This window comes from Rhinolophus sinicus, linkage group LG01, assembly GCF_036562045.2.
Source record: "Rhinolophus sinicus isolate RSC01 linkage group LG01, ASM3656204v1, whole genome shotgun sequence".
Taxonomy (NCBI): Eukaryota; Metazoa; Chordata; class Mammalia; order Chiroptera; family Rhinolophidae; genus Rhinolophus; species Rhinolophus sinicus.
In genome coordinates, this window is record NC_133751.1 from 30882373 (window position 1) to 30908057 (window position 25685).

At 35.8% G+C, this 25685-nt stretch overlaps 1 long non-coding RNA gene across 1 annotated transcript in view; it reads left to right on the forward strand.

The window, feature by feature from the left end:
- The first annotated feature begins 11074 nt into the window (after positions 1–11074).
- Positions 11075–25685, forward strand: part of LOC141572198 (uncharacterized) — a 219567-nt gene continuing 204956 nt past the window's right edge. The window contains exons 1-2 of the long non-coding RNA XR_012497430.1: positions 11075–11131; positions 11466–11608. This is a non-coding gene — a long non-coding RNA (uncharacterized LOC141572198). The remainder of the gene's footprint in view (positions 11132–11465; positions 11609–25685) is intronic.

Consider the following 25685-nt stretch of genomic DNA (forward strand, 5'->3'; position numbering starts at 1 on the left):
TATATCAGTATCCCAGAAGAGGGGAAAACTCATTTTTTCATAGGCATTTTGTAGGTTTCTGAAGCTCATGAAGGTATCTATTTCTGATAAATCCACTGTGACAAAATATCCAGGAAGAAGAATTATGTACGCAAGGTTCGTCCTTGGTAAGACTGGAAATATAAGAACTCTAACTTTTCTTCCCCCTTTCTTTTACCCTAGGCCCTTGATTGTCTGCCAGTTATGATGCCATTTTGGCTTTTATTCTAGCATACAGGTGACAGTGGATTCATCCTGAAGTACTCACTGAAAAATGAAGGCCTCCCCTCCCTGATAGAAACATGGTGTACAATCCCCTTAAGGGTGTCTGCTTTAGTATAGTGGTTTCCTGAAGGTAGAAAAGTTTTCATAGCTCCAAAGACCAAAGAGCTATGTGGTATGGAGCAGGGTTTAGATTACATTAGAGTTTATTTCCAGCTCTACCACTTTCAAATTGCATGTCACTGGTGAAACGTGTTTGGCCTCCTTGAGACTCAGCTTCTTCCTCTGTAAAAACTGAATGACCTTCTTTTTAGGGTAATATGAGGATTAATTGAGATCACTTGTAAAATCTTATGGTATAGTGACAAACACACAGTAAGCACTCAAAATCTGATTTTCTTTTCCATTCTTTCATTAAAAGGCGAATAATATGTGGCATTATTAGCATTGGACATAGGATGTATCCCATCTACTATGCATTCAAATTCAACAATGTCCAGTGTTTTTCCCATATCAACATTATTTTAACAAAGTACCTAGAAAGTAGCAGACCCTTAGTAAGCCCTTAAACACTGAATGGATGACTGGCCTTGCCTTCCTTGCAGCATGTTTCAAGATTAAGCGTTTCTATCTGATAACTGTACATGACCAATTCCCAAGTCTCAAAATCCACAAGATGCTACATCACCTTATATTTCAGTACAGACATCCTGGAGAAAAACCATCAACCTTGTTCAAATATCTTTCTATGGTTAGGTTTATTAAAAAAAAAAAAAATATTGTCCAGAGGTCAATTTTAAAAAGTAAATACCCGGAACCACCTTCAGGGGTTAGGAAGAGACTGCAATAATATTTTGAGATAGACCAGTTAAAGAATTCGTTTCAGATTTATGCAACAATTTGGTATTTATCATAGATAGCCTATATGATAATTTTTATTATTTAGAGTTTTGAAGCTCATTTTTTTTTTTTTCTGTAACAGCATTCTAGGCAATCTTTTGTCACGTTCACATCTTCCACCATACCTTCCCATTGGTTTTATGAAAATTGAGAAAAATTGATGATAACCCAGACTGTCATTTACTGCTCTGGGTCATGGTTCTATTTCTGAATCATATTTCCTTAAGTAGGTTCTTTTCCTTGTAATCTCTCCTTCACTTCATATTCAGAAAGAATCGAGACTAACACCCTAAGTAATAAAGAAAAACAGCTCATTAGAATGTGTGAAAGAGATCTAAAGAAAAATAAAAAAAGGGGCTTGGATACTCTCATTTCATTCACATCTTATTTAGCTGCATTTGCTGGGTGGTTGAAGCAACTGGGTATCATACAGAATGATTACGAGTAAATTAGTAAGAAATGTGTAGGTGAACAAATGTGCTAATTGTAATGCTATGATACAGTTACAGTCACATGATTATTGATATTGAGCTCTTCCACTCAGAATTTTAATATTTACAGAAGTGGGAAATGCTATTCCCTTAGGTCTGCAAAGATCCTAGAAATACTTTAGCACTCTATTAATATGCAAAAAAAAAAAATAAGACAATTACTTCATCTCTGACCAATTCACTTTTTTATATAATCCAAAAGAAAAGCTGAAATTAATGATAGATTGCAATGATCATCCTAGAACCTATTAACATAGAGTACAGTAAAAAGAGGATATAACATGCATAATATCCAACTCCTGAGAATTGAAAAGTTAGGGTTAAGAAAAGGATGATGAAAAACTGACTTTAAGATATGATTTAAAACTCTTTTCTGTCACATACTGCCTGGAATGATTAATGAGGCTACCACCATTGACAACTTTCAGTGAATCACTTTCAGTGCAGCAGGTTCAGAGTCAGATCATCTACAAATGAACTTGTGATGGTGTTTCTTAATTTTATACATTAAAAATTCAATTCCAAAAATATGAACTATTTGTACCAGCATTGAATTTCAACTTACATTCCGTTAGCGGAGGCATGATAAATGCTTTGTTACAGAGTTATATTGATGGTCTAAAACCCTTAAACTAAGGGGAGAAGTCACATACCAGCAATTTTCAGCAGGTCCAAAAACATAGCCTTCTAAAATTCAATCTGTGTTGCTTCCTCAAAATAGTCGTTCATTCAAAGAAACCCCTGCTTGATGAAGCTGGTGGCTTATAACTTTGTTCCCATCATTCATAATAACAATAGTTTAACATGTATATATTCTTTGACAATTTGCATCTTGCTCTCACGTGTATTTCATCCTTACAGTAACCCTTCGGGAAGGGGAGTGTTCATTGTTTTGCCTTAATCTTCACCCCACTGTCCCAATGTAATTTGTCCAGGAGTACAGATAGCCTGACAAGATACAAATGGAAACAAACACAAGCCTGCATTGCCATTTCCTGCATGAGCAGACAAAGCTAAAAAGTCTGGCCTGTGTACATTCCCCAAGAAGCTGGAAACAGTCCTGAAAGGGAGTGGCAGTATTGCATTTTTCTATGTATACCTGCTGCCTGGCAAAAGTCCTATAATATTAAGTTGTTTGCTGAATAAATGAATGAGTGAATATCATTTGGAACCACCATGACATAAATAATTCAGAAGCAGCATTTCCTTTCTGGCTTTGGCTCCTTAGAACTTTGCAAATCAGCATCTTTATCAATCTTTGTGGGAACACTGCTTTTTCTTTATTTTCTCATAGAGGGTCATTTAAAAATCTACACACCTTTGGTAATGCTAATGGCAAATAACTTTCAGGACTTCTATGCAATCTAAAGAATTATATCTAAGAAAATCACAATTTGGTTTTTAATATTCCCAAGTACAGTCAATCCTCATTATTAGTAAATTCTGTATTTATGCATTTACCTACTTGCTAACACTTACTTGCAACTCCCAAATCAATACTCTCAGCACTCTCAAGGCCTTTATAGACACGTATAGAGTAGGGAAAATTTGAGTTGCCCTATGCTCACCTTCCAGCTGAGGTCAAAGACAGCTGTGCCCTGCCTTCTTGTTTCAGCTCTCATACCTAAACGAATATTCCTTTCGTGATCTACTTAATGCCATGTCTTTCATGCTTTTGTACTTTTTGTTGGTGATTTTGCTGTTTAATATAGTTCATACATATCATGCTGAAGTGCTGTCTAATGTTTCTATCTGCAAGAAGGTTGTGATGTGCCTTATGGAGAAAGAAACGTGTATTAGAAAAGCTTCACTCAGGCATGAGTTTTAGTGCTGTTGGCTGTGAGTTCAATATTAATGAATCACTGGTATATATTCAATGAGGTGTCTTTAAACAGAAACATACATAAAAGGATTATGTACTCATAGGTTGATAGAAATGTGACCAGAGACTTGGAGGAACCTAACCCTGTATTTTCAGCAGGAGCAATAGTTCAGTATTTGCTCATTCGGTACTAGCAGCAACTTCATAGAACATAGCTACCATGAATAATGACAACTAAATATAGATGATACTGTTGCCTCAATTTTACACTAGAGGACACAGAATCAAATCTGGTAAGTGGTGACGGGCAAAAGATTATCTCACTGGGATTCATATAGCTAAGACTGCCAAAATAGTGCTCTTTTAAGTACAACAGACGTGTGTGTGTGTGTGTATGTGTGTGTGTGTGTGTGTGTGTGTGTGTGTGTGTGTGTATGTGTATTCAGGGGCATAGCATTTTTTAAAAGTATTTTTTAAAGTTGAAGGAAGATACTAAGTCCTATAAAAAATAGTTACTTTAAAAAATTAGTATTATGTCAGTAAAGCTGAGTCAAAAATTTGTTAAAGCTTCTATACTGTTTTGTAAATGTATGTTAGTTGTTGTTTGGCACTCTAATATTCTTTAGAAGCCAGATATCCCTTAAACATATAGATATTTAGGGAGTTAGGTCCTGGAAATACGATCACTGTGGCGTTTTCCAGGGCTTTTCCTGTGAGTTTCCTTTAGAAATGGGCTGCAAATGAACCCAAGTGCTTTTTTTTTTTTTAATCTACAATTCTTTTAGTGAAACTTGTCTCTATAGACTCATTTTCCCTCACACACAGGATGATGGATAAACGTATCTGCCTATGGGTAGAAGAAGTTTTTTGAGATGAGTGCTTCAAGGTCAGAGGCTTTAAGAAGACATATTTTCCTGCCAGTTTGCTTGGTAGGGTCAAGTCTTTTCTTGGTGCTATAAAAACTTAGAAGGCAATTAAGCTATGAACTGTTTGACTCTGCTTGGTTGCCTGTATCCACTGGGTCTGCGTTGTTAGAGAGTACATCTCATAGCAGATGGTATGTACAGGCTTCCTGGTAGCAATAACTTGAATTGCCCCTGTCCCTCCATTCTGTTGCATTCATTTTTATTTTGATAAAGCAATACTCCTTGGAAAATAAAGATGCCCAGCAACAATAGAGTACATTTCAATTTAATAGCCACTTATTAAGAATCTGTACTATGGCAAGCCCTATACTATCTGAAATATACTCTTACATTAGAAATGCCTTTATTTCTTGAGTTGAGGGGTTTCTAGATTCCTAAAATGCTAGAATGCAAAGAGAAAGTTTTCTTAGAGACTATTGGTATGAACCAAAGCAGCTTTAGTAAAAATGGACTGATTGTATAACTGGACCAATGACTTAAGATGTGTTATTCTAGACAAGTTACTTCATATCTCTGACCCTCAGTTTTCTGTTTCATAAAATGGGATAATGTTGTCTATGTTACCAAGTACAGTGAGGAATAAATTGAAAGACACATAATATGCCTAGCACAGGGCTTGACACATAATTGCTCCATGCAGGTTTGCTGCTATGTTGTGTTGTCAGAGAAGGAGAAACCAACAGTATAGAGGACCAGTAGTTCAGCCCGATTTCTCTCTTTACCACAGAGGACAGTTAACACTTACTGGAGCTTAGCATTATGAGGATAAAGAGCCTCTCATATGCTTTTCATTAAAATATCACAATGGACAACATTATTTATTGTATTTATTAACTTTATAACCTGGTGCCACTCTTCATGGACTTGCCTCAGGGCACGGCTGAAAAATAAAATCGCTATATTTAAAATGCATTCAGTACCGTGGCAGTAGCAACAGGAAATTGTTACATTATCAGCTCTGAGGTGCCATTTAAAATGTGTTCTTGCTATGCCTTGCATATTTGTCAATTGGAGTTTTGTTGCATCCTGGTGGATTGGTTATTCCTCTGGTTAGAGCCACCAAGGGGGAAATTTCTGACTCCTGGGGTCTGTAGGCAGAAAACTCAATTATCTTCAGTGGCCCCAATCATGCATAAACATCAAGAATCCTTTAGGTATACTTGAAATAGATATTGGAAATAAGTAAGAAAGTTAAGTGAGCTTTTCTATGTTCATTTCCAATGTTTTACAGAACAGTTGGAAAATTAGGGGTTGTTTTACTAAAAGTAATGCCATGTGACACAATCTATGTAAAACAATCTTAGCCATGACATTATTGTTGAAGGAGGAATAAAAAATTCAGAGCTCAAAATATGAGCTCAGAGAAGCTGAATTACATGTTCCATGTCTCTGCGTGATTCTCATAGTACATTTCAAAAGTGTATAGGGATTTTTCTTATAAAAGACATCTTTTTGCTTATCTGATCATATCAAAATTCCCTGTCTCTCGCTCTCTTTCTCTGTAAATCATTTCCCTTCAACACTTATTCATTATCCTTACTTCTTTCATATCTCTGATATCTTTGCAATTATTATTTTGCCTTATCCAAAGAGTTGCTTTACAAATTAAGGGAAGAACATGTTTACAAATTTCATTGGTTGACCTAAGTGAGCATTGTGGCTGACACTTGGTTCCTATCCCCATTTTCCTTTCTTCTTCTTTCTTACACAGACAAGATAATCTCTTTCCAGCTTCTCTTTAAGCGAGAGGTTGCTTCTAGTCAATGAGATATAAACAGAAATCTTCTAGATAGCTTCTGGTAAAGATTCTTGTTTCCTGATAAATGGGATAAGGCAACTGATAGGTGCTGGCTGGTACTGCCACTTCCTGCTTCTTCCTTTCTTGAATGATGTTTGATCTACAGCAGACCTCTTATCACAATGAGGTAACAAGAAGAGTCATTACGGAAAGTATGCAATATAGGAGCTTGAGTATTGATGTCATCATTACGTTGCTAAATTAATCCAGAGACCACCTATCTCTAGACTTGTTATTGAATAAACAATAATTGTCTTTATGGTTGAAGTCTCTTTTGTAGTTGAGTCTCTTGTTACTTTTAGCCTAAAACATCTTTAATGAATATAAGTAGTGAATTCATCAAATAACATATCTGAGCTTACAATATTTTTGTTTACTTTTTATTGTGAGAACCAAAAGGTAGAATATATATATGTGATTGTGAGAAGCATGCTATCCCTTTGGGCAGAATCTTATACTATGTAATTTCAGCTTTGTTGAGGAACTGGATAAAGTAAGTTAAAACTTAAAGGTTAATATAAATTACTGTGGGGACAGAGCCAGGAGTGCAGTTTCCAGGCTCTCACCCTCACATGAAAAGGTGCTCATTCGGGTAGTAAAGGGTCATCAACTGTGATTGGATGACTGTCAGCTGAGGCTAGTTGGCCATCAGCTATAACCAGTGTGCCATTGGCCACTAATTGCCATAGCTGCTAGCAGAAAATGGGGAGAAGAAGGTGGTTAGCAAGATGAAGGTGGCTGAGCTAGCAAGCGTGGATTGCAGTTAGCAAGTGGGGTTGGTTGGTTGGCAGAGAAGCGGAGTGTGGATTGCGGATCATGTGGCTCCTGCTTCCTGTGTCTCCAACCCATTCGCCAGTGAGACTATAGCGGTATTACTCCCCTATCTATGGCTCCATGGGGGTTCCTTTTTGGCCTCACCGTACCCTGCGCTCTTATGTGGGGAGTGGGACCAGAGACCCTGCATGACACCCTGCATGACAATTACCTTAGAAGTTTATAAATAAATTGCATATAGGAGGAAGAGGGAGTGAAGGGAGTACAGCCCAGTGATCTTCTTTCTAGAGAGCATAGTTGTGTTCTGTGACATTCATAATATTGGTATATTGCTTCAATGCTTACGGCCACTCACACAGCTCATAAGGAGCATACTCTCAATGCTACAGCGTTCGTTCCAAGGCATTGGAGATGCAGTGAAGATGACTATTCCTGGCTTGAAAATTGACTTGCAACATGGCCTCAGGCAAGGCATTCAATATTCCCGTCTCAGTTTTCCCCATCTGTAAGGACAGAATGATAATTCTTGCACAAAATTTTCCTTCTGAGGGCTATTGAAAGGATTATTAAAAGAACATTTTGAGTCCATTGAAGAAAACATGCTTTATAAAAGTAGAAAAATTCAGTTATTTTCCCAGGAACGGAGAAAAGGAGATGTATTTCATGGCTGCCTATGGCCTGTAATGGCATCTGAGAAAATAGCACTCTGGGAATGGAGTCAGTTACAGGCCTACTCTCTGTTTACTATTTCCTCTACAGTGTAGAAAAACAGAGGAAACCATGCCTTGTTCCTAATGCTGCATTGAGGGTAAGACAGAGTTGCCTTCGTAAGCTTTTCCATGAACATGTGGGAAAGAGAATCTATTAAGATGCTGGCATGCATGAAAGGATGAGATGACCTCATTATTTAATATGAATGCATCCATCCCCTTCAAAATTGTTAAGTACCTAGTTGAACAAAGTTCTGTAATAGCTATTTTACCAGGAGAACTATGTAGTGCTGCCTGGAGGCTTATGGTTCAGGCCCTCATTAATTATTTCCTGAAATAGGATTCTACTGACGTCCCAACATCTCATCTCTCCCCATTACCATATTACCTCCACATTGCTACTAGGTTCCTCCTTTTAAGGCAACGTTTTTTAATCATATTATTTCCTTGTTCAAACACTTAGTGCTTAACCATTGCTTACAATTTAAGGGGAAAATCTTACCTAAGCATTCCAGATCCTCTACATTATGATCTACACCTACTATTCCCTGTAAATAAATTTTCCTCTGCCTGAATCGTTGTCCATTCTTTTGTACCTATGCTTCCTAAACCCAATCCTTCCCCCCCACCCCCAGTTTAAAGGAACTCTAAGCATACATCAAGGCTTGTGCCAATACCATCTCGTAGAAGTTTTTCTTGGTCCCCTTCGTATATGAAATTTCCTTAGAGTTTTATTTTTCTCACATGGCCTTTGTGTTGTTTCACCTTATATGTTAGCCATTTGGGTGTTATTTCACCCTTCTAGAATGCACTCTGCTGGAAGGAAAAGGCTGTGTCTACTACAGCACCTAATATTAGGTACCTTGGTCATCCTGGGTGCTCAATTAGGAAAAAAAAAATATTACTTTAAATTGCCCTCTAAAGCCACTAACGTGTACTATAATAGCAGAAGTGAAATATTGAAGTAAAACATGATTGGACAATAATGTATTTTATTTGTATTCTGATAGATTCACAACTGGCCATGGTAGGGCCCTGGGGGTGGGTGGGGGGTACTTAAGGAAGAGGGAAACTTACATTCATGTGACTGTATGAGCTCAATGTCACATACTCACCTAACGCCTCATAGTTATGACTTGAAATCTATTCACAGCTGAGTAAATATTTAATGTAATTGATCAACATTAAAAGAGAAGAGAGGGGAGAGAGAATTCTAGAAAACATTGCTATAAGTAGATCTAACAGCCTGGATTTTTATTTTATGACTATAAATCTCAGAACATTTTGGCAAATGAAAATATTTAATAGATGAATGTCACGTGGGGTGTCATACGGGGTGTGGGGGCAGAGCCCCAGAAAGTAGTTTACAGGCTCTCGGCCTCACGTGGAGGGGTGCTGGCTCAGGTAGTAGATGGCCGTCAGCTGTGGCCATTGAGCCATTGGCCACTAATATAACTGCTGTGGCTATGGAAGAGAGCCGAGGAGAGCCGAGGAGAGTGGAGGAGAGTGGAGGAGAGTGGAGGAGAGTAGTCGGTCGGTTGGCAGAAAATGGACAGCAGGTCGCACGTCCAGTGAACCCGGCCTCCAGTGAGACTGTAGTGGTATGACTCCCCTACCTATGGCTCCGTGGGTGTTCCTTTTTGGCCTGACCATATCCTGCGTTCTTGTGTGGGGAGCGGGAGCAGAGACCCCGCAGGCCGCCCCGCCTGAAAAATAGCGCAGCGATCAGGGTCTCCCGCACGACACGGGTTGTCAGCTCCCGCTCCCCACATAAGAATGCAGGATGTGGTGAGGCCAAAAAAAAAACACCCACAGAGCCATAGATAGGGGAGTCATATATACTGCTATATTCTCTCTGGCGGCTGGGTTGGAGAAACAGGAAACAGGAGCCACACAATTCTCAACGCTCATTGCGCCGCTTGCAGGCTCAGCCACCATCTTCTTGCTAGCCCCCATTTTCTACTAGCGTAGCCACAGCAGTTATATTAGTGGCCAATGGCTTACTGGTTACAGCTGACAGCCAACTAGCCACAGCTGATGGCCATCCAATCACAGTTGATGGCCATTTACCACCTGAGCCAGCACCTTTCCATGTGAGGCCGAGGGCCTGGAAACTGCACTCCTGGCTCTGTCCCCACAATGAATTAAAACAATTATTCAAAATCAAATAATAATGCCCCCTAACACCCACTGAATTTTTCCAGTGTGCCATGCTCTAAGTGAATTTCATTCCTTACAGTTCTTACTCCTCCAACATCCCTATGAAAGAGGCATTATTTCCCTCCATTTTACAGATAGGGAAACTGAGGTCAGAAAACTTGCCCAAGGTCACCCTGCTGGTAAGTAGCAGAGCCATGATTCCCATGATTCACTCTCACTCCAAATCTTATGCTTTTCCTATTTTACCTCATTCTTCCAAACAATCTAAGCTGTCCTGCAAGTTTTCCCCAGTTGGACGATTTTAGAAATTTCCAGATTGAAAATACGAGAGGCGTGCTCAGGCATGTGCCTGGTTAGGACAAGAGAATGATTCATTCCGGTTCAGGATGAAGCTCATATTCTCTATGCACCATGAGCAGACCAACATATTTGTCTGTTGTACATTTATGTAAGCTCTGCCACTTTCCTCTTGCCAGCTTAGATCTCGCAGGTGTCCACCATAAACACTAACAATTTAGGACAAGCAGGCTGGAGTTCACAGCTTAAATTCAGGCGGAGGAGATAATTTTGAGTTCTTTGTTGGCCAGGTGTGTATGATAGATGACAAAGCCGGAGAAGGCAAAGTTCATTGTCATTGTCAGTGTGATAGATTTTAAAAAGTGTGACCTCGCCAGTCCGTTTTGGGGATGCAAAATGTGTTCAAAGACTTATCGGTGAAGTCTAGAAGTAGAAACCTCCTACAGAAACACAAGTATATTTTTCAAAAGTGACTGGAAAATTAGAAATACTTAGGGAAAAAAATCCACTTCAGCCAGAATGACATCATTAAAAAAAAAAAAAAATCACTGAAAGCAATTTGTTTTATAGAATCAGAACAAATCCCTTAAATTGACTTCTAGTTTCTTTTTTAAAAGCGATGAATTGGGGGCTGGGAGCTGCTATGCTAATATTCAGCCAGATAAGAAGTGTGTTTACTTCGTGACAGACCCCTTGAAATGGGGTTTGCTGAAATGAATGCATTGCATTCACAGGAACAGCAGCGCTGCTGGATCCTGCTGGCAATAAATCGAGCAATTCGATTTTGACGTGGAGGTTGATCATCCCTCCACTTCTGTGCACTGCGATGCTAAGGGGGAGGGGAGACGGCTGTAGTTCGGCCTGTGGGCTGCTGGTGTCATCCCATTACCACACAACCGGATGGAGCGCAGAGCGTTTCTATTCAAGCATTTAATACATTAGTCTGTAATTTTTGTCTTGGAGGTAATGAGGCCTGACGGCTTTGGCTGGTGCACGATAACAATCTCACACTGGTATCTTTGAAATTCTTTGTTGCCATATTCATAAAGGAAGAAATGACTTTTGCAAAATGACAGTAAACATGCTTCATTTTATAAGACATTGTGGTTAACAACCTGAAACAATGAAGTGTTGTTTTGAGCGATAGCTAAACTAATTTGAGCTATATTAAAAGTGCTGATGTGTATGCTAAGCCACTGTGTTGTTTTTGTTGTTTGTTTGTTTTTGTTGACTTTTGTTGTTGAGAGGGGAATGATCTCAGGAAAACACAGATGGCCTAATTTTCAGAGATTGATAATAGTAATAATGATAATGATCATGATTTCATCCAATATTTTGTCTCCATAGGGCCTCATCTTGAAAAATAAAAAGACCTGGAGCAGCATTGTTCTTAGAAAGGCTGGGATCACTGTGCTGAGTTGTCACTTGAGTACGTGGATCAGCTGCCGTGGGAGACAGGAGATGGAACTGCGGCTGAACACCTCTCAGGAGTGAGTATCACGGGCTTTCAGTGACAGTGGAGTTCAAAAGGGCTTTAATACAACTGGGAAACCTTTGGAAAAAGTTGCTTTTAACACCATGCTGACAATTAACTGGTTCTTAAGCATAACTAATGAAAGAAACCCACTGTAAGAATGATTTTTAGCTAAAATTAGCTGACAATTCAGGGCTCACTGGGACTTCCTAGCTTTTGAAGTGTGGACGATTGCCAGATTCAGTGAAAATTTGCTAGGTAAACTCCCTTTAAGTATCTTGTACTCTGTCAACCGGGGCATTACAGAAACAAGCCCACTGTTCAGACACAAAGTTGCTCTTTTTGAAAGCTGTTCAATCACTAAGGCAAAGTTCTAAAAATGAACACCAGAATAGAAATAATGAATACAGGCAAGTCTGTGAGGAATGACGTTACCAGTTAAAATAATAAAATTGTTCCCTTTGTTTAGAATAAAGCCAGGCTATAGAGATGTGAGAAATTTGGAGATGAGGCACAAGGACATACTGCTTTGAGTATCTATATTTATAGGTAAAAAAATTGATCCATTGTGTTTTACTTTATAGTAATTATATAAATTAACCCTTGCTGATAATTATTGTTAAGGGAGGATTAGTAACTAAAATTTCAAATTGACTTGGACAGTGGTTAAGAACAGGAACCTATACCTGAAACTAAAAAACAAACAAACGAAAACAACAAAAAACCAAACGAACAGGAAACCTAGGATTCTAACTGGTTTTTAAAAGATACTTAATCATATCTCTGAAAGTTTATGGGCTAGGTTGTTTATAGTACATAATAGGAATGTTTTTAAGAAAACAGAAGGAGGGATCAAATTGGTCAGGTAAGTAAAAGATCATGTAACAAATGGGTTCATTTTTCTAATAGAACATTTATTTTAAAAAGATGGCTTTCTACTTATTCAAATTTATCTTGCAGATAATACATGACTGTTTACTAAATTATCTCTTTCAGAATTGTAAATGTTTTAGAGATACCACCTGAAGTGTCAGACCAGGAAATGTCCTAAAATGTTTCTAGGAGACATAAAAATGTTCACATCAAATGAGTGAGAGTTTATGGTCAAGAAGGATTATTACTTGTAGTTGTTGGCCAACTATTTGATGGTGTGCTCTGTGTAAATTCTTAGCCTTCAAGAATCCAAACTCAAAATCATCATATCACATACTTAGAGATTTTAGGGAAGCTTTTACTTTGGTTTCATTTGCCTTATGTTAAATGAGGACAAGTGTTCTTAAGTAACACATGCTCCCCCCCATAACATTGACTATTGCATAAAGAGTTCACCTTGCACAAATGCATAACTTAAAAGTTGAATTCATAATTCAGTATATTTTATGTGATCATATTTGAAGACAAGTTGAAAGCAGATGTTAGGACCTACTTTCAATCTCCTGAGACAATACTGTGACTCAAAAGGCTGTTGATTTCTTCCAGAAGTCTGCAGGCAGGATTCCAAGACTGCCAAGAAATATCTATAGGAGATATACAAAGTCAGACTTGCGGAAGGCTGGGGAGAGTTTTGCAAGTTAACTTAGTCTAAGGAAGACTAATGCCATGCATCAACAACACAGAGGCACCGAGAGTTGCCCCCTTTTCCGTATACTAATAAAAAAATGTAAAAAGTTGGATTAAGAAGATTGACATACATTTTCTGTTTCCTAGATTTTACTTATTGTAGTTCAGAGTCCTATTTTATGGAAGACATTGCAAACTGGCATGCTAATAGTGAGCAATGATTAATGTGCTGAGGGAAATGATAATTAGCTTGAGGCTTGAGGAATCTCAAAATGTTTGCCCTGAAGAAGAGAAGTCTTAATAATAGCTATCTTTTGCTAAGTCATTATATGTATTTATTTTATTCTGACAGGAAATAATAGGTTTCTATCTCAGAGATAGACTTTTAATTACTCACAGAACATTTTAATCAATTCCGTACCTCCCAAACCCCCATGGTGTGACATAATGAGGAAAGATGTCACCTGTACATACAGTAGGGACAGGAACTCCAAAATTATGAATCTCAGAGCTTTTTTAGGGGATGGCAGAGCTGTTCTCTTTATCTCTGGGGTGGATATATAGAGAGAGACATAGGGAGATGGAGAGAGAGAAAGAGAAAGAGAGAGAGGAAGAGGGGGGTTAGGAATGAGGGGAAAAAGGGAGGGAGGTGAGACAGAGCTTTGCTCTGCAATGTAAATAATGTAAATCATCTCAGGGAGAAAAAAATGGTGATCCTTAAGTTTATTACCTTTTGAAAAATAAATGAATAGCTCCAGGGAAGATACTTGTCTTTAACTTTCAAGACTTGCCATTCATACATCTTTTAATCTAACATGCCAGTAATATTTGCTCAATAAGCCTTGACTATGCTAAAACATGAACATATTCATGTAGTAGTTCTTCCTGACATGTTTAAGAGTCTGAAGAACATTAATAGAAGGGCAGTAGATTTGTTTTATATGCATTCAAATAATAGAAATGGGATAAATGGATAGAAGTCATAAGGAGACCTTTCTTTTCAATTTATAATCTAAGATCCTTTTAACAATGGGACTAATTCCCTTATAAACTTGCAAATTCCTTATTCCCAGGAGATATACAAATGCACTATTTATGTTGGAGAAGCAGTTCTTGCAATGGATAAATGGACTAGGCAATCTCCAAAGTTCATTTCAGTACTATGATTCAATGACTGATGTATTTCAGTATGGATGCATTTTAGTTGCAGCAAGACCCCAATAAAACTAAAAACCTGTGCAAAATGTGGTTATATTTGGCTCTGAAGAATCATGTTGTAGTGTTATTTGGACTGCTTCACGCTCAGCATTCATACTTGGATGTTTCTAATAGGATAAATTAGGAACAACTTACTGAGAAAGACTTGCCCACATGCAGATCTGGCAAATCTGAATTTGTGATAATTTAAAATTACTCACTGAGACCTACAAAATACGGTGAATGTTTAAATAAAAATAATATTACAGTAAAAGTCACAGTGCTGTACAAATGGCAGAGAAAAGTCATTCTGTTTATGAGCAAGAAAGGCATTAGGATACCCTTCTGTTTCTAGTTATATGAAGAATGAATTAAATTTTAAAAAGGAGACTATAAGTTGTGGTCAAAGGGGTCTTTGATTTTACCTGCATTCTTTGACTACTTTTTAAAATAACAAGTTTTCATTAACTTAACAATTTTAAAATAATAAATATTTATGGATTCAGAAGAAATCAACCAGAGAACTATCATAGGAAATTGGTAATGGATGATGAGTGTTCTTGCCAAGTAGAAGAAGTGTCTGCTAACAGAAGGGGTCCCTTCCCAGGTTACTAAGCTCCCTGGGGCTACAGGGGTTTCAGCAAAACCTGTAGTTCATAGGCATGTTGGAAAGATCTCCTGCTTTAGGAGAGAAAATGGTCGAAGGTCCTTCTCAAATGTAAGACTTTATAACTTTTAAGGTCATAGAGTGTAAGTAAAATTAATAAAATTCTTTGTTTTAAGTTATAGTACCAATGGCTGTAATTTTTCAGAACATTAATTGAGATACCAAACCTGTCAGGTAGAAGTATATTTATGGGAAAACTGGAGCAGAAAATTTGAAATCATACTGATACGGAAACCTTGGAAACATTTTTATTAAATTTGGCATTGTTTAGAATTGAAATAGTGGGATGTTGTTTTGTCATAATTTGGGCAATGACTCAGGAAATCAGTTTATTTTATTTTATTTTTTTCAGTTTTTTTGAGATATAATTGATATAAACATTGTATTAGTTTAAGGCATACAATATACTGATTTTATATATATATATATATATACGTATATATATATACACGGCGAGTTAATTTGTATAAAAAGTTTATAAGTTCATCACGTCACAGTTATCAATTTTTTTTCTATGATGAGAATATTTAAGATCAACTTACTAACAACTTTCAAATATGCAATACAATATTGTAACTACAGTGACATCCCCAGAATTTATTTATCTTATAACTGGAAGTTTATATCTTTTGACTTCCTTTAGCCATGCCCCTCACACCCCACCCCACCCCCTAACATCTGCCTCTGGCAAACACCACAGTGTTCTCCATTCCTCTGAGTTTTTTTTTTTTTTAGATTTCATATAAAAGTGAAATTCAGTATTCCAGTATTTGTCTTTCTCTCTTTGACTTATTTCACTTAGTATAATGTCCTTAAGTTCCATTCATGTTGTAAGTGGCAGGATTTCCTTCCTTTTTATGGACAAATAATACACACACACACACACACACACACACACTCTTAGTTATGTATAAAGAAATATGTATGTATAAAGAATATACATATTCTTTATCCATTTGTCATCTACTGATGGACATTTAGGTTTTTTCCATGTTTGGTTATTATAAACAATGCTGAAACACACATGGGGTGCAGATATTTCCTTAAGAAAGTGATTTCATTTTTTTTCAGATATATACTCACAAATGGAATTGCTAGATCATATGGTAGTTCTATTTTTTTATTTTTTGAGGAAACTTCATATTGTTTTTCGCAGTGGCTGAACCAATTTACATTCCCACCAACAGTGCACAAGAATTTCCTTTTCTCTACATCCTTGCCAATGCTTATTTTTTGTCGTTTTGATAATAGCCACTCTAACAGGTATGAAGTGCTATTTCATTGTAGTTTTGATTTGTACTTCCCTAATGATTAGTGATGTTGATAATCTTTCTGTGTACCAGTTAGCCATCTGGATGTCTTCTTTGGAAAAATGTCTATTCAGACTTTCTACCCGTTTTTAAAATCAGATTTTTCTTTTTCTTCTTCCTTTTTTTGCTATGTGTTGTGTGAATTCTTTATATGTTTTGAATTTTAGCTCCTTATCAGCTATATGGTTTGCACATATTTTCTCCCATTTTGTAGGTTGCCTTTTCATTTTGTTGATGGTTTCCTTGCTGTGTAGAAGTGTTTTAGTTTGATGTAGTCTCACTTGTCTATTTTTGCTTTTGTTGTCTTTGCTTTTGGTGTCAAGTCCAAAAAAATCATTGCCAAGACAGATATGAAGAAGCTTACCCTCTACGTTTTCTTCTAGGAGTTTTATGGGTTTGGGTCATACATTCATGTCTCTAATCCATTTTGAGTTGATTTTTATGCATGGTACAAGATAGGGATCCAGTTTCATTATTTTGCATGTAGTTGTCCAGTTTTCCTATTGAATAGACTATCCTTTCCCCCTTCTGTATTTTTGACTCCTTTGTTATAAATTAATTATAACCATGTGTGTATAGGTTTGTTTCTATCTGTTCCAAAGATCAGCATGTCTGTTTTTATGCCAGTACCATATCTTTTTGATAATGTAGCTTTTTAATATAGTTTGAAATCAAGAATTGTGAAGCCTCCAGGTTTGTTTGTTCTCAAGAGCAATGGCTTTGGCCATTCAATGTTTTTTTGTGGTTCTATGCACATTTTAGGATTGTTTTTTTCTATTTCTGTGAAAAATCACATGCAATTTTGATGTGGATTGCACTGAATCTATAGATTGCTTTGGGAAGCATGGACATTTTAGTAATATTAATTATTTTAATCCATTAGCATAGACTGTCTTTCCATTTATTCTGTCTTCATCAGTTTCTTTCATCAATGTCTTAGTTTTCAGTGTGCGAATCTCAACTCATTGGTTAAATTTTTCCTAGATATTTTATCCTTTTTGATGCACTTATAAATACAATTGTTTTCTTAATTTCCCTTTTCAATAGTTTGTTATTAGTGTATAGAAATGCACCTGTTTTTTGTATAGTGATTTTGTAACCTGCAACTGTACTAAATTCATTTGTTGGTTCTAAGTTTATTGGTAGAGTCTTTAGGATTTTCTACATAACATCATGTCATCTATATATAGAGACAATTTGATTTCTTCCTTTCTGATTTGGACACTTTTTACTTCGTTTTCTTGGCCAATTGCTCTGGCTATGACTTCCAGTCCTATGTTGAATGAAAGTGGCAAAAGTGAGCGTTCTTTTCTTGTACATTGAGTATGATGTTAGCTGTTGGCTTGTCATTTATGGTCTTTATTATGTTAAGGTATTTTTCCCCTATACCCAGGTTGCCAAGAGATTTTATCATGAATGAATGTTAAATTTTGTCAAATGCTGTCTTCTGCAACTATTGTGATGTTCATATGATTTTTATGCCTCATTTTGTTAATTTGGTGTATCCCATTAATTAATTTGCAGATGTTGAACAGCCTTGCATTCATAAAATAAATCCCACTTGATCTTGGTGTGTAATTCTTTTAATGTATTATTGAATTCAATTTGCTAATATTTTATTGAGGATTTTTGCATCTATGTTCTTCAGGAAAATTTCCCTCATCGAATCAATTTAAAGACTAGTGAGGGTGGTTTATTTTTCAACCCTCTTTTTCCCATTATTTGTCCCTTTTCCTCTCTTCCTCATTCCATCTCATTTTTCTCCCTCTTTCCATCTCTTCTTCTCTTCTTTCCTTCTGTTACCATTCACATTTATTCATATTTATTATGTGTCAAACACCATAGTAGGTTCTGGGAACAAGAGGTGAAATGTTAAACATGGTTCCTTCAGTCATAAAACATACAGTCTACTTGGGAGGTCAGACTCTTAAACAAGTGATGAGTGTTTTAAAGGGCATTATGGGTGTATAGGGAGAAATGTTTTCCCAAAGAGCTATGGCCTTGTGCTTCCATCATCATTTCTTCTTGGATTCCATTAATCCTATCAGCAAATATTTTTGAGCACTGATACTAACTTGTCAATATTATAGGATAGATGATCTGCCTCTTTTCCCACTGTTCTATAACCCCTCTCCCATTCTCAGACCTCTCCTCCTTTCAGCATGTGCCCTTGTTTTCCTGACTTAATAAATATTAAACTCTTCTTTGAGGTCCTTACCCTTCCTTCCTTCCTTCCTTCCTTCCTTCCTTCCTTCCTTCCTTCCTTCCTTCCTTCCTTCCTTCCTTCCTTCCTTCCTTCCTTCCTTCCTTCCTTCCTTCCTATGAAGGTGCAATCTTTGGCAGACACTGAATTAGGCTCTGCTTTTGATGTTCTCTTTGTTTCTGTTGTCACTTTTATACTCTCCTGCTTTTAGGTGTATGCCACCTGAATATACAGCCCAGTGACCGGCTGGCTGCTGTTTTCTTCTGACCCACCCCCCCCAGTTAAGCCACCGCCTTCTTTGAGGACTTTGACATCTGACATGAGTCTTCTTTTCCTCACATCCTCTGACACCTAAAAGACAATGTTAGCACTCGTGTGTAAATTCATTCTGCAAAAACTAGTAAAGAACTTATTCCTCAATTATTTTTCCCTCCAAATAAATAATTACTTATTTCTTCTACATGGAGCAAACTTAACTGAGTACAAAATTCATGGGTAACTGGTGTTATATAGATTTTCCAAACATTTTTGGTATTCAAGAATGTATCTTAATCATGAACATTGTATTTGTCTATTTAACAATATATTGCCCTAACTGTTAAGCTTTTTCTCTTTTTTAGGTAACTGGGAAAATATACTGAAATATGTTTGTAGTATCTGTGAACTTTGTAAGATTATTGAACAGATATTTCAAGTAAAAATGAGAATTAGGTTTATGGACATTTTAGGGGATACTCTTAGTACTTTATTATGACCAATAAAGAAAATAAAACTTGATTAACAACAGTATATGTAGCTATAAAATCCTCAATTGGTTAGTTACAAAGTTACAATTCAAAATCTTAATGGAATGTAATATTAAATTGATCTTAACTATAATTTATTACTTTGAATAAGATGTTGAAGACTCATATTTGAAATAACCCACTGGAAAATTTTACTATGCTAAAATTTGGTTACATGATATAACATTCAATTAATTAACTAGAGAGAGATGAAATATCTGTTATGGAACTACTTTAAAAGCAATGAAATTTAGTTTATAGCTGAATTAATTTTATACCATATTTGCTTGAAATATAGACTCAGCATATTTCTAATGAGAGAAATGTTTAAGCTACCTGCTGTTAATAGGTTCAATTGTAGCATTATCATCACTTTGGTATATACTAAATTCTGCTATACAATGGGAAGTTGCTGATATCTTGGCCATTCACTGACACTAGGCAAAAAATTAGATGTATTGCTCTCAGGTAATGGGAAAGTGCAAACATCCTTTCTTTGTGTGGTAGCCTAGAATAATTTTGTAATTCACTGGAAACATGCATTTATAAATATTATTTATAGGTTTAACCTATAAATCATTGGATTTGTAAGAAAAATGCTTTGAAGAGAACTCATTGAATACTTCTGGGAAATAACATATTAGAGTTTGCTTTTGCTTCTTGAAATAAAATGCAACTGCAAACTCAGATTAAATCTGAATTTGAGATTACTTATTAAAGTTTTGGCTTAAACCATTTGTACAGACACACATTGAAAGTATTTCAGAATTGATTTTATATCCCAGTGTTTTAACTTGTTTGGCTTTTACCAATATAGTTTGCTTAATTTTATTCAGAAAGAGAAATTTTTCAGATTGTACAAAAAAAAATTACATTGCAAACATCTCCATCTCAAAACTCAGGTGTTTGATAAATATCTTTCTTTTTGTCCTACGAATTGATTTATCACCCTCGCATTTTTGGAATAAACTTCACTTGATCATGTTGTATAATCCTTATTAGATATTGCTGAGTTATATTTACTAATATCTTATTTAGGATTATGTAAATATGTTTATGAGAAAGACTAGTAAGTAACTTTTTGTTTCAAAGTTTATTTGGTCCTCATCAGCTTGTGCTGGCCCTTCCAAAAATGTTGGGAACATTTTCCTGTTTTTTCTTTTTTTTTTTGGTTTGTTTGTTTTGTTTTGTTTTTATCTAAAGGGTTTATGGTGGGTTGGTTAGGAAGAATTCATGGATAAAGTTATGTGGGTCTGGAGTTACATTTTTAGGAAGGTTTAAAATGATGGCTTCAACTTGATAGTTGTGTATTTTAATTTTTCTATTTTGTCTCTGGTCTGTTTTAAGTTGTATTTTTAAATGAATTTGTCTATTTCATCCAAATTTTCAAATTTATCGGTATAAAATTATTCATAGTATCTGTTTAGTTTCCTTTAATGTCTATAGTTCCTTTTGTCTTTTTTATACTGATAATATGTGTTTTCATTCTGTTTTTCTTGATCAATCTTACATTCATTATCTATTTCATTGACTTCTGCTTTTTCCTTTATTTCCATTCTTCTTCTTCTTTTTTTGAAGTTTTGATTTGATTTGTTCTATTCTAGTCTTTTGAAATGGAAGCTTAGCGCTTTGAATTTTCATCATTTCTTATAAATTTAAATCCATAAATTTTCCCATCAGAACTGCTTTGAGTGTACAATTCTCAATATGTTGTATATTCATTATCCATTGAGTTAAAAAAAGTCCCCCCCCCCCATTTTTCACTTGCGAATAGGCTTAACTCATGTTTGCTCCCTATTTTTCTTTCTTCACCTATTTGACAAAGTGGTAAGGAAGTATTGTTTGTAAGATATATTTTCTTGCTTGAACAAATTTAATTTATTACTGCAAAAGTCTTTATGATTTTTCTAGATGAGATGCCAGTAAAATATTTTATTGACAGGTATCAAAAAATGTTAAGCATTACATATTGAATAGTATGAATGACTGCTTTTTTGATGCAATGATTGCAATGTCAATTAAGTTTTACTGACATTGGGAAGTTTTGTTGTTTTGTTTTGTTCTGCTCTATATTGTTTTGGAAAATACTTGTACTGAATGCTAGAAGGCAGCAATAATATTAACACAAATATATCTTTTCGTTTTGAATGTGCATTAATTTTTAACTAAGATTTTTAAATGTGTGGTATATATTGTATTAGTTTGCTGGGGCTGCCATAACAAAACATCATAGACTGGGTAGCTTAAGCAGAAATTTATTTTCTCACAGTTCTGGAGGCTGGGAGTCTAAGGTCAGGGTATGGGCAGAGTTGGTTTCCGGTGAGGCCTTTCTTCCTGGACTGCAGATGGCTGCATTCTTGCTGTGCTCAACATAGCCTTCCTTCTGTGTGTCCATACTCCTGGAGTCTCTTTCTCTTCTTCTAAAGATATCAGTCTGATTGATTAGGGCCCCACCTTAATGACCTCGTTTAACCATAATTATCTTCTTAAACACCCTATATACACAAACAGTCATACTGAATTAAGGTTTCAACATATGATTTTGGGGGAAATACAATTCAGTCCATAACATGTATCATTATCTTCTCTAGTATAATACAGCATCACTATTGCCTTATTGTAGTAACATAGTCTATATACAGTAATGAATTATAATTATGTTAAATTACATATATTTATCTGTATTTTATTTTATTAGTTTGAGAGGGTGGCTAATATAAGAGCGTAACAATTACTCCAGGGAATTTACCCCTTTTTTTTTGTTTGTTTTGTTTTGTTTTTCTACTATAATCATAGTAAAAAAAATATCTTTTTCAAGTTCTATTAAACAGAAACATTAATTTAGATTTCCCTTTTTGGCTGTATGGCAAAAGAGATGTACAAAGAGAAATGTTTTAAAAATACTTAAAATAATAAAATATTATTAATCATTAATACTTAAGAGCATAAAAATAATAAACCTTGAATTCAGAAAAGTACTGCGAGGACCAAAAATACCAAATTAAATGTGTGTCCTGAGGATCTCTATTGATTGCTGAGGACCTTTTCTGATTCTGATGGGTTTAGAGATAGCCTTTCTCTTTGCATGAATCAGGATACTCTGAGAAATGATAACCAAGTGGTGAACTACAGAAATACCTGCCTTTCAGGGAGTATGGAGAGAAATGCAAGTATATCATTTTTTGGCTTGGTGTAGAATGAGCAACGAAAATGTCACTCCAGAGCATTGGTAGCCTTCGGCAAGTGTTTATATCTTGTGAATTTAGCTGGAAATTTAGTTGATCTCAGGACAGATGTACCTTCAGATACCTGAAAGAACTAAAAGCAAATCTTCTCTACAGGGAAAGAATTTAAGCCCAGAATTTAAAAACTTATCACATATAAAGGTGCAAGGGTTATGAAGACAAATTAAAAATCAAAAGGCAAGAAAATGAATCACCATAGAGAAGTATCAGCTGGAACAGCAAACAGAACAATCTGAACTGCATAGATGACACATATCAGAAATAACCGATACAAAATAAAATGTATATATTTAGGATAAAATAAAGCATCACAAGTAACTAACGAATAAGAGAATAAAAAAATAGACAAAACAATTTTAAGAAAAAGAATCAAGACTTTAAGTTAGAAGATATGATACATAATAATTTAACTTAGAAAGTCAGTGGATTGCTAAAATTCAGAATAGCACAGATGATGAGAGTATTAGTGATTTGAAAACTAATCTGAAGAAAATGGTCGCAGATAAGCACCGACAAAAAATAGAAAATGTTAGAGAGTTATAGAGATGTGGAGGATAGATTGAGGAGATCTAAAGTACATATCTTCAAGGTCCCAGAAAGGGAGAATGGAGGAGATGCAATACTCAAAGGCAAAACAGACAAACAAACAAAAAATTGTACATTTTTCAGAGCTGATGGAAAACACCAACCAAGAAGTTTAACAGATTTTAGACCAATAAAGCAAAGAGAATGTCTAAAAGTGATCAGAAAAAAAAAGAGAGAGACTACTAAAAAGGTACAACAACTAGCCTGATAGCTGATTTCTCAGTAGTAATAATGTAAGATAGAAAACAATGAGAAAACACCCTAAAAAAGTAATTATTGATTTGATATTTCACATTTAGTGAAACTATTTTTCAAGAATGAAGATAAAATAAAGATAAATAAATGAACACTGAGTGTATTTACAACAAATAGTCCCTCATTAAGGTATTTCTAAATAATGTATTTCAGGAGGAAGGAAAATTATACAGTTGATTCTTGTTACCTGTTGCCATTATGTTCTATGAAATCACTTAGCAAATACGGAGCCATTTCTTCTAGGGGAAATGCAGAGTTAGGTTCCTATGAATTTCTGGCTGTGACATTTTTGTCAGCCAATCAATATATAACTGTATTTTATAAGAGTTTCTGTTTAAAGACACTTTGTTTAATATATGTTGTTGATTCATTAATATTGAGCTCATGGCCAAAGCACTATGCCTGTAAATGCCTGTAAAAAGCTTATCTAACACATGTATCATCTTCATAAGGCACATCACAGCCTCCATGTGCCTAAGAACAGTCCACGGAATCCTGGCGCAATGCTTGGGGGCTATTTAAACAGTAATATCACCACGAAAAATGTTAGGTAAACGGGATAGTTCACACAGATATTGAAGGCCTTGCCCAAGAGCTTGGATTACATTCTTACTGAGATGAAAAGTCATAGAATGTTTACAACATTTAAAGAAATCAGTGTGGATGCTGAGTGGAGAGGGGTTTGTAGGGTAGCACAAGAATTAGGGAGACCAATGAGAAGCTCCAAGGATCAGGTATGAGATGAGGGTGGGTTGGGCCAGGGTTGCAGCAGTGGAGATGGCGAGATGTGGATACATTGGGAAATAATCTAGAGATAGAATTGCCAGGGTTTTATGAATTTGCTGTAAGAAGATGAAGGGATTCTTAACTAATGGCTTCTATTTATCATAGAAGTGTGGTCGCTGAAAGTGGTAAAGGCAGTGATTTTTAACCTTGGCTGCAGTTAGAATCATCCAAGCAGCTTAAAGATATGCTAAACTTTTCCCAACCCCTAGAGATTGGTTTAATTGTTCTGGGGTAGGGCCCAGGCATCTTAAAATTTTCTAAATAATTTACCCACCCTAGGGCACACACTCACTTGGGGCAAGAGTGGAATTTGAAGTGTGTTTGCAGCTGGGGGTGGTGGTCACAAACTTGAAGTGCTAAATATCTTTAGTGTTAAGAATCAGGGACTGAAAAAGCAAATGGTTGAGTTTATTCAGGGGCTTTGCTCATCACCTGCAATGGGGAATAAAAGGGTCAAATGAAGTATTTACAATAGCATGATTGTGCTAATGAGTCATGGAATCTAAATTAGGTGAGGAGAGAAGACAAGGCACTGCTGGCCCACAGGAAAATGGTGGAATCACGGGCCAGAGTTCCCAGGAACGTCACTAGATGACTTAACATGGAAAAGCAGCAGGTGGGATTTGAGGGAGAAGAGAAGAGATTTGGTCTAAGAGTTATTTAGAGGAGCAAGGTAGACACCTCTTCTACTGCTAGGAGAGAATGTAACAGTTACAAAGGCTGAAAAGAAAGAAATGCCGATTTATAATGCCTCTAATGGTGCATAAGCATTCCACTTCTGGGTATTTATCCAAAGAAATCCAAAACACAAATTTGAAAATATATACGCACCCTTATATTCATTGCTGCATTATTTACAATAGCTACGATATAGAAGCAACCTAACTATCCACTGATAGACAAATGGATAAAGATTTCCCTTTTTGGCTGTATGGCAGAAGAGATGTACAAAATGAAATGTTTTAAAAATACTTAAAATAATAAAAGATTATTAATCCTTAGTAAATATATACAATGCAATATTAGCAATAGAAAAGAATGAAATCTTGCCATTTGTAACAACATTGGTAGATCTAGAGCGTATGATGCTAAGTGAAATAAATCAGACAGAGAAAGACAAATACCATATGATTTCACTTACATGTGGAATCCAAAAAATAAAATAAACAAAACAGAAGCAAACTCATAGATACAGAGAACAAATTGCTGTTCACCATATTGAGGTGGAGGAGGGTGATGAGTAAAAAAGGTGAAGGGATTAAGAAGTACACATTGGCAGTTATGAAAATAGTCATGGGGATGTAAAGTACAGCATAAAGAATATAGTTAATAATATTGTAATTAAGTATGGTGTCAGATCTGTACTAGATTTATTGGGGTGATCACTTTACAAGTTATATAAATTTCTAGTCACTCTGTCATACACCTAAAAGTAATGTAATGTTGCATGTAAACTGTAACTGAAAAATAAAATTAAAAACATTAAAAATTAATTGATGA